General features: G+C 44.7%; 1 pseudogene; it reads right to left on the bottom strand.

Annotated features, from left to right (window-relative positions):
* Positions 1-3,045: 3,045 nt before the first annotated feature.
* On the bottom strand, positions 3,046-9,491 carry LOC125175166 (small ubiquitin-related modifier 2-like; annotated as a pseudogene).
* Positions 9,492-11,357: the final 1,866 nt, after the last annotated feature.

Below are 11,357 nucleotides of genomic sequence, written 5' to 3'. Positions count from 1 at the left end.
TAAATAAATAAAAATTCTTAAAAATAGCCCTCAGCTTTCAAAGAGAAAGCATAAAGGTACATCCACTTGCCAAATAAAGGGTGTCACTTGAATGCGGGGACGTGTTTTTTCACAGCTGACATAGTGCAGAATCAGTGCCCAGAGCTGTAAGGTCACATACTGTTGTTCTAACCTTTCCTATCACAAAGAGAAATGTAACACCATTTTCCTGGTAAAGAAAGCTCAGTCAGCACATTTTGGCTTTGGTGTGGTAAAACACGAGTTTATTTGTTCACAGTTAATGGACCAAGAAGGGTTGATCAGTACATTGCCAGGATCTCAGTCTACAGGACACCAACTACTATAGGTCTGGAAGCTACGACCTTTTCCTGGGTGCCCACTTAGTTATCTAATTAATTATCTAATTAGTTATCATTGATCCCTGTGGCATAAACCTTGACCTTAATAAACGTGTACTGACTGAATGAATGCAATCATGTATAAATACATGCCCAAATGAATAGACAAATTATGGGATAAACAGATGCATAAATGCATGCATTAATTAATGAATGAAACATTTTTTCATGGGGCAGACAGACATACATAGGCCAGGGATACTGATCCTGCCCTTACTGACTGACTTAGAAAGTAGAAATAGATACAAATTGCCTGAGACTGGGGACCAAAAGCAGCCCCGCTTCCTGGTCAGCGCCCAAGAGTGTGCCTAGCCAAGCAGAACACATAGCACAGGGTCAGAACTGCACAGACCCAGATGGGCTCCTGCCAAGGAACATTTTATCCCTCTTAAGGGCCAAAATACAACCGCTATTCAAAGAAATACCTACCTGAGTCCCCTGATTAAAAATATTTGGTTTCCTCTGTATTTGGCCCTTTATGATTCCAGATATTCTATCCCCATTTTTTATTCACACCAGGAAACGTGAATATGTCCGAATGTGATCATGCCCACGTTTTTGCATGTGTGTGCACATGTGGGTGTGCCTCTTAGTCTCCTCGACCTCCCCACCCCAGCCAAACCCACCACAGAGCAACAGAAAATAGCAATTATAGCTCAAAAACTAAAACGTGCAAAAGTCTAAAGTGGTCAAGGGGCATCCGGGTGGCTCAGTCGGTTAAGCCTCTGACCCGATTTTGGCTCAGGTTATGATCTCATGGTTCTGAGATGGAGTCCTGAGTCCTGTTCAGAGCAGACCCAGGAGCCTGCTTGAGATTCTTTCTCTTCCTGCCTCCCTCTCTGCCCCTCCCCCTCTTATTCTCTCTCTCCCTGTCTCAAAGTAAATAAATAAGCTTAAAAAAAAAAAAGACTGAAGTGGTCAAGATAAAAGACTATTGGGATAGTCAGCAGAGCATGTGACTCTTGATCTCATGTTGTGAGTTCAATCCCTGCGTTGGCTCTAGAGATAACTACAAAAAAGAAAAGGTAAAAGACTATATTAAATACTGTCTTAAAAGAAGGAAATCCAGGCTTACCTATTAAACTAACAAAGTTTTCTTTTTTAATTAGAATGTTCCATGTTAACTGTGGTCAAAGCAGGGAAACTGGCAAATTCCTGTTGGTGGTGGTATAAATTGGTAAAGCCCTTGGGAGAGCAATTGAGCAATGCATTGTGAAAGTTTTAATATTCCTACCCTATGTCCCACTGATTTCACTTCTTCTTACAAGGATATGATGCAAGAGAAATAATTTCTTATTCTTAGAACATAATTCAAAAACATTTTTTAAAGTTTATTTATTTTGAGAGAAAGGGAGAGCCCATGTGTGCATGGGTGGCGGGGGGGGGGGTGGGGTGGTGAGGAGGGGCAGAAAGAAAGAGAATCCCAAATCCCAAGCAGGTTTCTCACTTCTCCATGAGCTGGACTCAGGGCTTGATCCCACAACTGTGAGATCATGACCTGAGCCGAAATCAAGAGTTGGCACTCAACCAACTGAGCCACTCAAGTGCCCCTCAAAAAATGTTTTTAAGGATGGGAGTTACACAGGTATCTTATTTATTTAGTTGTTTGTGGGTTTATCTTATGTATGTATGTATGTATGTGTGTATATATTTAAATTTTAAGTAGGTTCCAGACCCAGTGTGGGGCTTGAACTCACAACCCTAAAATCAAGTTACAAGCTCTACTGACTAAGCCAGATAGGCACCCCTATTTATTTTTTAAGGCTCCATTTATTGTTTAAGCCATTTTTTAAAAGTTTACTTATTTTCAGAGAGAGAGAGAGAGCATAGGAGAGCAGGGAAGGGACAGAGAGAAAGAGAGAGAGAAAGAGAGAGGAAGAGAGAGAATCCCAAGCAGGCTCCAAGCTATCAACTTGAATCTGGATACAGGGCTTGAACTCACAAACTGTGAGATCATGACCCAAGCCAAAACCAAGAATCAAACATTCAACCCACTGAGCCACCCATGTGCCCAGTTTAAGCCATTTTTTAAAAGCAATCTCTATCCCTTCATGGGACTCAAACTCATGACCCTGAGATCAAGAGTTAGATGTTCTCCTGACTGAACCAGCCAGGTGCCCCCAAAAGCATTTTTTTAAGGCTCATTTATTTTTGAGAGAGAGAGAAAGAGTGTGAGCAGGAGAGGTGGAGAGAGAGAGGGAGACACAGAATCCTAAGCAGGCACCAGGCTCTGAGCTGTCAGCACAGAGCCCAACACAAGGCTTGAACTCATGAACTGTGAGAACATGACCTGAGCTAAAGTCAGACCCTTAACTGACTGAGCCACCCAGGTTCCCCTAAATAAACTTTAAATAGCAAGCCCTACCAACCCCAACTTCTCTCCAGGATGTTATCTGCCTTCTCTGCTTTCTCTCCATAGTACTTTTTATATATTCATGTTTGGCTGAATTTCCCCTGAAAAAAATTTAAGCAAATAGGTATCCTTAGTGTTCTTGAATAAGTCCTTACACATAGTAGACATTCAACAAATATCTATTTACTTTTTTTAAAACAAGAAATTTGTTTCAACAACAAGATGCTGACTTGAAGGGAAAAGTATCTAGGATTCACTTCTCTTAGAGTAATTTATCCCTACTTAAAGACAGAGTGCCCTATATCTAACAGCTATGTACAAAAATGTTATAAAATTGCCCTTGGTTTTACAATGATAAATGAAAAACATTAAAATTCTCCAATCACACAAGGTATGCAAGGATTTTTATGTTGCTCATTTTTTGTTGAACAGTGAGATCAAAATAACTTACTGGAATGTAAAAAAAAAGAGCTGAATGAGCATGCCACTAATGGAGAAAGGGGCTATTATCACAGAACCAGTATTTTTCCCCATCCCATCTCCATGTGACATGCACCAAACATAACATTGGCCATTTAATTAAAAAAAAAAAAAAAAAAAACACCTGCAATATGCTTGTGCACATCCACAGTACCTTAATGTACAATAAAGGAACGGGGAAGGGGAAAATGAAAGAATAGAGAAAACTATAGTACTCAGGATGTGGTGGAACCAAATTGTGGCTTTCTAATCGAGAATGCCTTCTTGGTCTGGAGGAACAGAGTTCTGGAGTGAAGTGGCAGGTTCCCTTTTCAGGATATGCCTCCCGTCAGCTGCTGGAACACATCAACTGTATCTTCACCCTCCGTTTCCAACTGTGCAGGCGTGTCTGTTTCATTAATTGGCTGCCCATCAAATCAGAATCTGATGTGCTTCATGGACAAATCCTGCCATTCACAAAAGGCTTTCGTTAGTTTACTAAGCAGTGTGTGCCTCTTAATCTTACCCTGCACCACAGAATCATCCTGCCCTGTCACCGTCAAATTCATACGATCATTGTTCTCAGTCTTGACTCCTTCCTTGGGCTTTTTGCGGGCCTCACTGAGTGCTGGGGTCTCTTCAGCTGCTGCTTCACAAGAGGTACCAGATCCGCACTTAACTAGCATACTAGCAGCACCAGGAGCAGCAGAAGGAGGTGGCAACAGTGGAGGAGGGAGACCTTAATGACTTCTTTATAACAGTGAAAATGAAAACAAACCACTAAAGACAAAAAAAAAAAAGCAATAACGATTAGGTACATTTTGGCATAGTCCTGTGATTAACTCTTTTGTCGTCATTACAAATGTAATTATGATAGGGGCACCTGAGTGGCCCTGTCAGTGAAGACTCCAACTTTGGCTCAGGTCATGATTTCATGGTTCTTGGGTTCAAACCCCGCATCAGGCTCTGTGCTGACAGCTCAGAGCCTGGAGCCTGCTTTGGATTCTGTGTCTCCCTCTCTCTCTGCTCCTCCCCCACTGGTGCTCTGTCTCTCTCTCTCAAATATAAATAAACATTTTTAAAAATGTAATTATTATAATTATATCAACTTGGAAAACAGACACCCTGTTAAGGGGGAACGCAAACTGCAAAATAGTACATAGGTGTGGTAGATTGTTACAGTGATGGCCCCAATGAACCATGCTGTATGTATCCGTATTTCATGAAGTCCCCTCTCACGCAGACTTTGGGTTTGGCCAAGTGACTTGCTTTGGACAATGGGACATTAGCAACGAGCCAGACTGCAGCTTGAAAACTGTTTGCACAGTGGGTCTTTTAACCTTTCTCTCTTCCTGCATCTGGAACCCTACTCCACAGGTAACATGCTGGAGGAAATGTACCACCCATGCCCATAGACAGCACTGACATACAAATGAGGCCATATTATACCATCCAGCCCCAGCTGAACCGCCAGAAGATTGCAGTGGCATAAATGACACTAGTTAATGATAACAGAAGAAATCCCCCCAGTTGATTCCTACCCAACTTGATGACTCACAGAATTGTAAGCAAGTAAAAGGGTTGTAGTGTTAAGCACTACATTTGGGGTCGTTTGATATAATTTCCATTTTGTTAAAGTAAGTGTGCATATGGAGAAGGAAAGTAGCAAAACTGTTTACATAAAAAAGAACTCACAGCAACCCTGTGATGAAAGAAACTCAGGTGAAGAAATCTCTTGACTAGGCATAACTTGACCCCACCTACCAGCAGAGGTGGGGTAACAACAAAAATAAGCACACAAATGAGTACGGAGGTTCTGTTTAGAGTGATGAAAAAGCTTTGTAAATAGTGGTGATGGTTTACAACATTGTGGTTTTAATTAATGTCATTAAATTTATATATTTTTTTAATCTTTATTTACTTTTGAGAGAGAGACAGAGTGTGAGCAGGGGAGGAGCTGAGGGGAGGGAGACACAGATCAGAGGCAGGCTCCAGGCCCTGAGCTGCCAGCACAGAGCCCGACTTGGGGGCCCAAACTCACGGACCTGAGCTGAAGTCGGATGCTTAACCGACTGAGCCACCCAGGCACCCCATAAATTTATATATATTTTTAAATGGATAAGGGGCACCTGGCTGCCTCAATCGGTGGAGCATATGACTCAGTCTCGGGGTTGTGAGTTCGAGCCCCACGTTGGGTGTAAGATCACTTAGAAATAAAAAATCTTTGGGGGTGCCTGGGTGGCTCAGTTGGTTGAGTGTCTGACTCTTGATCTCAGAGTTGTGAGTTTGAGCCCCATGTTAGGCACAGAGATTACTTAAAATAAAATCTTAGGAGCACCTCGGTGACTCAGTTGGTTAAGCATCTGACTTTGGCTCAGGTCATGGTCTCAGGGTTCATGGGTTCATGGGTTCATGGGTTCATGGGTTCGAGCCCCGTGTCAGGCTCTGTGCTGTCAGTTCTGAGCCAGCAGCCTGCTTCAGATTCTGGGTCTCCCTGTCTGTCTGCCCCTCCCCTGCTTGCTCTGTGTCTCTCAAAAATGAATAAACATCGGGGCACCTAGGTGGCTCAGTAGGTTAAGCATCTGACTTCGGCTCAGGTCATCATCTTGTGGTTCGTGGGCTCAAGCCCTGCATCCGGCTCTGTGCTGACAGCTCAGAGCCTGTTTCAGATTCTGCATCTCCCTCTCTCTCTGCCCCTCCCCCACTTGTGCTCTGTCTCTGTCTCAAAGATAAATAAACATTTAAATTTTTTTTAAATGAATAAACATTAAAAAAAATTTTTTTTAATCATTAAAAGATGGCAAGTTTCATGATGTATGTATCGTACCACAAAACCATATAACCAAAGTCGCCTGTCACAAACTTCCTCCCCAAAACAGGAATTTTTCTCTAACATACTGTTTAAGGGACTGCTCACCATGAACTAACAGTGAGCCAGTATGTGCTCCAGGTCATTTTCTTTTTCCACACAGATTTAGGCTGAGTGATGCAATCTGACCTCACCATCCTTTCAACTGCCATGAAGGTCAAGATGGGGGTGCTGGAGCTTACCTTCTGGCCAGATCCCCATACAACTCAAAGCTCTCTCCCATGAGGCATCAGGGTGCAGGATGCATTTACAGCCACACCCATAACCAAGAATTCTTGTTTCAAAACACCCTTCCTTGACTCCTACAGCAAGATGTGACATTCACAACCATAATCTGGCACTTACCCTTTTGCCTTCTGCTCTAACACAACCCTGGTTTTAGGCAACTCTATGAAACCAAACAACGGGTGGCAAATCTGGCAGAACTTTCCGGGTAGAGGAAGGGACACACTTGAAAACAGCTCTTCACTCTCAGTCCCTACGCGAATGAGCCCTTCAAGCAGTTCCAGGGCCTCCCTGGTGTCCTGTATGGGGCTGGGGATCCCACTTCTAAATGGTCAGTAGCCCTCTCACAGGGAAGGTGTTTGCCGAGTGCTTTCCTGGTTGGCTATTTTATCCTAAACTTGGATCTGCTGGGACTGACTCATCCCTCCCTCGAGGCACCGATACTCAGAATCAGGGGCACAGCAGCTGCTGCAAAATCCCGGCCTGGCTTGGAGCTTTCTCTCCTCTTCCCTGGAATGTACTGTAGCCCAGTCCTTGCTGCCTACCTCAGGTTCTCCAGTGCCTGGCCAATTCAGCACGGAGATTTAGTTTTATTTTTTTATTTTTATTTTTTTGGTTCCCTGCACAAGCATACATTTGTTACTAATTCCCTTACTCCTCATCCTTGTAGGCTGTCTTGAGCCCTTCTTTCTGGGAGGTACTTTCCCTGTGCTCCACGGTCCTGGTAATTACCCCTTCTAACCGTATTACAGGACCTTATTTTTTCCCCACTGCCTCTTTCCTTCCATTGTTGTGCAGAGGGAGGGGAGGCTGCTGAGTGTGCAAGGAGAATTGGATTAGGTAGTTGAATATCTCAGCAGCTCTCTTCCTGATTCTGCCTCTGCCCTTAAGGTCTCACTTCCAACAGCCCCACACCCGGTCCACACTGTCATCCACCTGCAAAACAGCGGATGAGCCCCAAGTGTAAGAGAAATCAATTAAGGATGCCTTGGCTGAGGTGATGAAAGGGAGGTTTTGGGACATTGCAAAGGTCATAGCATTGCAGGAGAGAAAAAAGTTTCCCTCAACCCTCGTAGGGAGGGTTGATCAGAAAATTAAATTGACAGATTAACAGGAGAAATAAAAATTTTACATGTACATGGAAGCCTTCCCAAGAAAAGACCCAAAGAAGTGACCAGAGCAAGAAGGTTTTATACCTTTTAGAGCTATAGAAATTTGTGAAGAATTGACAAGGGGTTTGGGCTAGGGGTAGTAAATGGTGAAGAAGTAACTTGGAAGATAAGAGCTAGTTTAACAAGGCTTTTTTACACAGCCTTCTCGGCCCTTATTTCTCTGTCCCTGGTAATTAGAATGTCCTCCTGTCTAATAGTATAGGGAGGGTACCTTTCACAGAGGAGTTTTATGACCTGTTTCAGGGAAGAAGGTGGGAGAGGTCAGAGTGACCCTCTTGCTTTTGTGGCTTCCTTCAGCTAGGGGCACCTGGCTGGCTCAGTCCATAGAGCCTGCGACTCTTGATCTCAGGATGGTACGTTTGAGCCCCACATTGGGTGTACAGGTTACTTAAAAATAAAACCTCGGGATGCCTGAGTGGCTCAGTCGGTTAAGCGTCCGACTTTGGCTCAGGTCATGATCTCACGGTTTGTGAGTTCCAGAAGGCTTCAGGCTTTCTGCTGTCAGCAGAGAGCCCACTTGGGACTTTCTGTCCCCCTCTCCCTCTGCCCCTCCCCCACTCACGGTCTCTCTCTCTCTCTCTCTCTCTAATAAACATTTTTAAAAATCTTTTTAAAAATGAATTAAATAAAACCTTAGAAAATTCCTTCAGCTTAAAATATTTTTAATAAGTCAAAATGCCATATTTTTGGGTAGCATGTCCTGGCCCTTATCAGCATGTTACTATTTACTAAGGTGAATGTGGATGATTCTGACATTACAAAATGAACTAAAGAGATTATAGACCAGGGCGGGGGGCGGCTGGGTGGGTTGGGTGCCTCAGTCGGTTAAGCATCCCGCTTTGGCTGAGGTCATGATCTCACAGTTTGTGGGTTCCAGCTTCCAGTCAGGCTGTGTGCTGACAGTTTGGAGCCTGGAGCCTGCGTGGGATTCTGTGTCTCCCTCTCGCTATGCTGCTTCCCCATTTGTGTTCTATCTCTCTCTGTCTCTCAAAAATAAATAAACACTAAAAAGAGAGAGAGAGATCATACACAGGAAAAAAAACAGTAATGTTGGTAAGAAAAGTAATTTGGTTCAGAGAAATCAATACCGAGAAAACGTATGTAAAATTTCCATTCTGGGACTATTTTCTCAATGATTACTTTCATTCTTTTTGGACAGTCGCCTCTGAAAATCTGAGAAGTTATGTAGAATCTTATCTCCAGGAAAATGCGCATACACATAGAAACCAAACCTTAGGTATTCACTGCCTCCCCGAGTTCCAGAGCCACACGAATGCCTGGTGAAGTGATGTCAGGAATCCGGAGCAGTGATCAGGCCTTTCCTTCTTTGTAAATCCCATCAAAAGTTCAGAGCAGTTCGGAGAAAGCATTCATTTGTTCATTCATTCAACAAGTAACTCTTTGAGAAACTTCCAAGTGTCAGGCCCCACGCTGGGCCACATTGTGAGGCAGAAAGAGGTGAATCGGACACAGTGCCTGCTCCCGGGAAGCGCACGTCTGGCGGGGGAGACCCACAGAGAACAGACAATACGTGTACAGTGATGGGGGAGGGGCGGTGGGAGCCCCGAGGGGAGGGGCAGAACTATTTCCCACAGCCCCCCCCCCCCCCGCCCGCCTACGGCAGTCAGTTCCTATACCTCTGACTACAATACAAAGAAAAGCGATTTTAAAAGCCCAAGTATTCCCTGAGGGGCTAGCAGAGTAGTCCCGGGCAGAGCTCTCACCTCACCCCTACCCCCACCCTGGCCCCATCCAGCTTCCACACCTCCTCTGGGATGGAGTCGGCTTGCCTATCTCTCCCCACAGGCTACCAGGCTGTCGCCCACCCCCAGGCCCCTGCCCCAACACACACATACCTTCCCCATGGGGGGCTGCTCCCCAGTCCTCTGACCAGCTTTTAAATAAGTAACCAAAATGGGGCACCTGGGTGGCTCAGTCGATCGGGCGGCCGATTTTGGTTCAGGTCATGATCTCGTGGTCCGTGGGTTGGAGCCCCGCGTCGGGCTCTGTGCTGACAGCTCAGAGCCTGGAGCCTGCCTTGGATTCTGTGTACCCCCCTCTCTTTGCCCCTCCCCCACTCGTGCTCTGTGTCTCAAAAATAAATGCTTAAAAAAAAATTAAGCAAATAACCAATCCTCTTTGCACCTCCTCCTTTCTTTGTTTAAACCCTGTTCACATTACTAGTTGAACTGCCTGGAAACAAGGAGTAACAAAAATAGCTAACTTTAAGGAAGTTACAGATTTGTAAGTAATGGCGAGAGTCCTGGTGTGAGCTGGTCTTTGTTCACAGGACCTAGAGCTGGGCTGGACTGGGCTGGGCTGGACCTGGGACTGGCCAAGCTTCCTCTCACCTCTTTTCTGAATTCTCCCTTCCTTCAGGGCCTCAGGGAAAAGTCTTCCTGGAAGTTTGGGTGTCAGCAATTCTGCCTGTCTGCGTTGGATTCTGCACCTGCTTATCCAAGGTGCTTGCCTATCACACCTTGGTCCACCTGCCCCTGAACACTCCTTTGCAGGCTCTGGCTGACCCTCTTCCCTTCCTGGGTTCAGCTCCTGACTCCTGAGGGAGAACGTCCCTCTCCTCCTAGGTCTTGGAAGAGTCCTCCCCAGGGCTCTGGGCCCTTTTGTCCTGACAAGCTTTCACCACTCCTAGTCTCTGACTTGGATACCTGGAAGTCCTACTGTAATGTGCATTTGCTTTGTAGACCACTCTACTCCAGTTTAGAAGATGAATACATTTATGGTTTGTAAGATAAAAGCAAAACCTTTTATAAATTTGTTCAGGAAAGGGGCGCCTGGGTGGCTCAGTCGGTTAAGCGGCCGACTTTGGCTCAGGTCATGATCTCACGGTCAGTGAGTTCAAGCCCCGCATCGGGCTCTGTGCTGACAGCTCAGAGCCTGGAGCCTGTTTCAGATCCTGTGTCTCCCTCTCTCTGACCCTCCCCCATTCATGCTCTGTCTCTCTCTGTCTCAAAAATAAATAAACGTTAAAAAAAAACTTTTTTTTTTTTAAATTTGTTCAGGAAAGATAATGAGTACAACATGTGTGTGTTGAACATGGAAAGGATGGAAGGACTAAGAGACACCTAATATCTTTGAGGTACTAAGTAGTACATGAGACACTGGAACTCTAAATATTCATGATATCCAGGGCGCCTGGATGGCTCAGTCAGTTAAGCATCCGACTTCGGCTCAGGTCATGATCTCACAGTCCATGAGTTCGAGCCCCACATCAGGCTCTGTGCTGACAGCTTGGAGCCTGGAGCCTGCTTCAGATTCTGTGTCTCTCTTTCTCTGACCTTCCCCCGTTCATGCTCTGTCTCTCTCTGTCTCAAAAATAAATAAACATTAAATAAATAAATAAATAAATATTCATGATGTCCTAAATATGCATAAGACACTGAATATTCATGTGTGAAGTCTTAAAGCAGAAGATGATAACCTGGGATGCCCAGGTGGCTCAGCTGGTTAAACATCCGACTCTTGATTTTCTCACCGTTTGTGAGACAAATCCCCAAGTAGGGCTCTGCACTGACAGTGTGGAGCCTGCTCAGATTCTCTCTCTCTGCCCCTCCCCTGCTTGCAAGCGTGCTCTCTCTGTCTCTCAAAATAAATAAATAAACAGAAAGAAAGAAAGAAAGAAAGAAAGAAAGAAAGAAAAGAATATGACAACCAGTCTGGCCTGGCCCCATCCTCTGACCAGAATAGACGAATAAAACCCATAGCTGCTTGGGGTGCTTGGCTGGCTCAGTTGGTAGAGCATGAGACTCCTGATTTGGGGGTTGTAAGTTCGAACTCCATGTTGGGTGTAGAGTTTACTTTACAGAAAATCAAATCAAATAAAATAATAAAATAAAATGAAATAAAATAATAGAATAAAGTCT

The sequence above is a fragment of the Prionailurus viverrinus genome, chromosome C2, assembly GCF_022837055.1.
Source record: "Prionailurus viverrinus isolate Anna chromosome C2, UM_Priviv_1.0, whole genome shotgun sequence".
In the NCBI taxonomy this organism is placed as follows: Eukaryota; Metazoa; Chordata; class Mammalia; order Carnivora; family Felidae; genus Prionailurus; species Prionailurus viverrinus.
The sequence above is the reverse complement of the archived record's forward strand: the minus strand, read 5'-3'. Positions and strand labels throughout refer to the sequence as shown.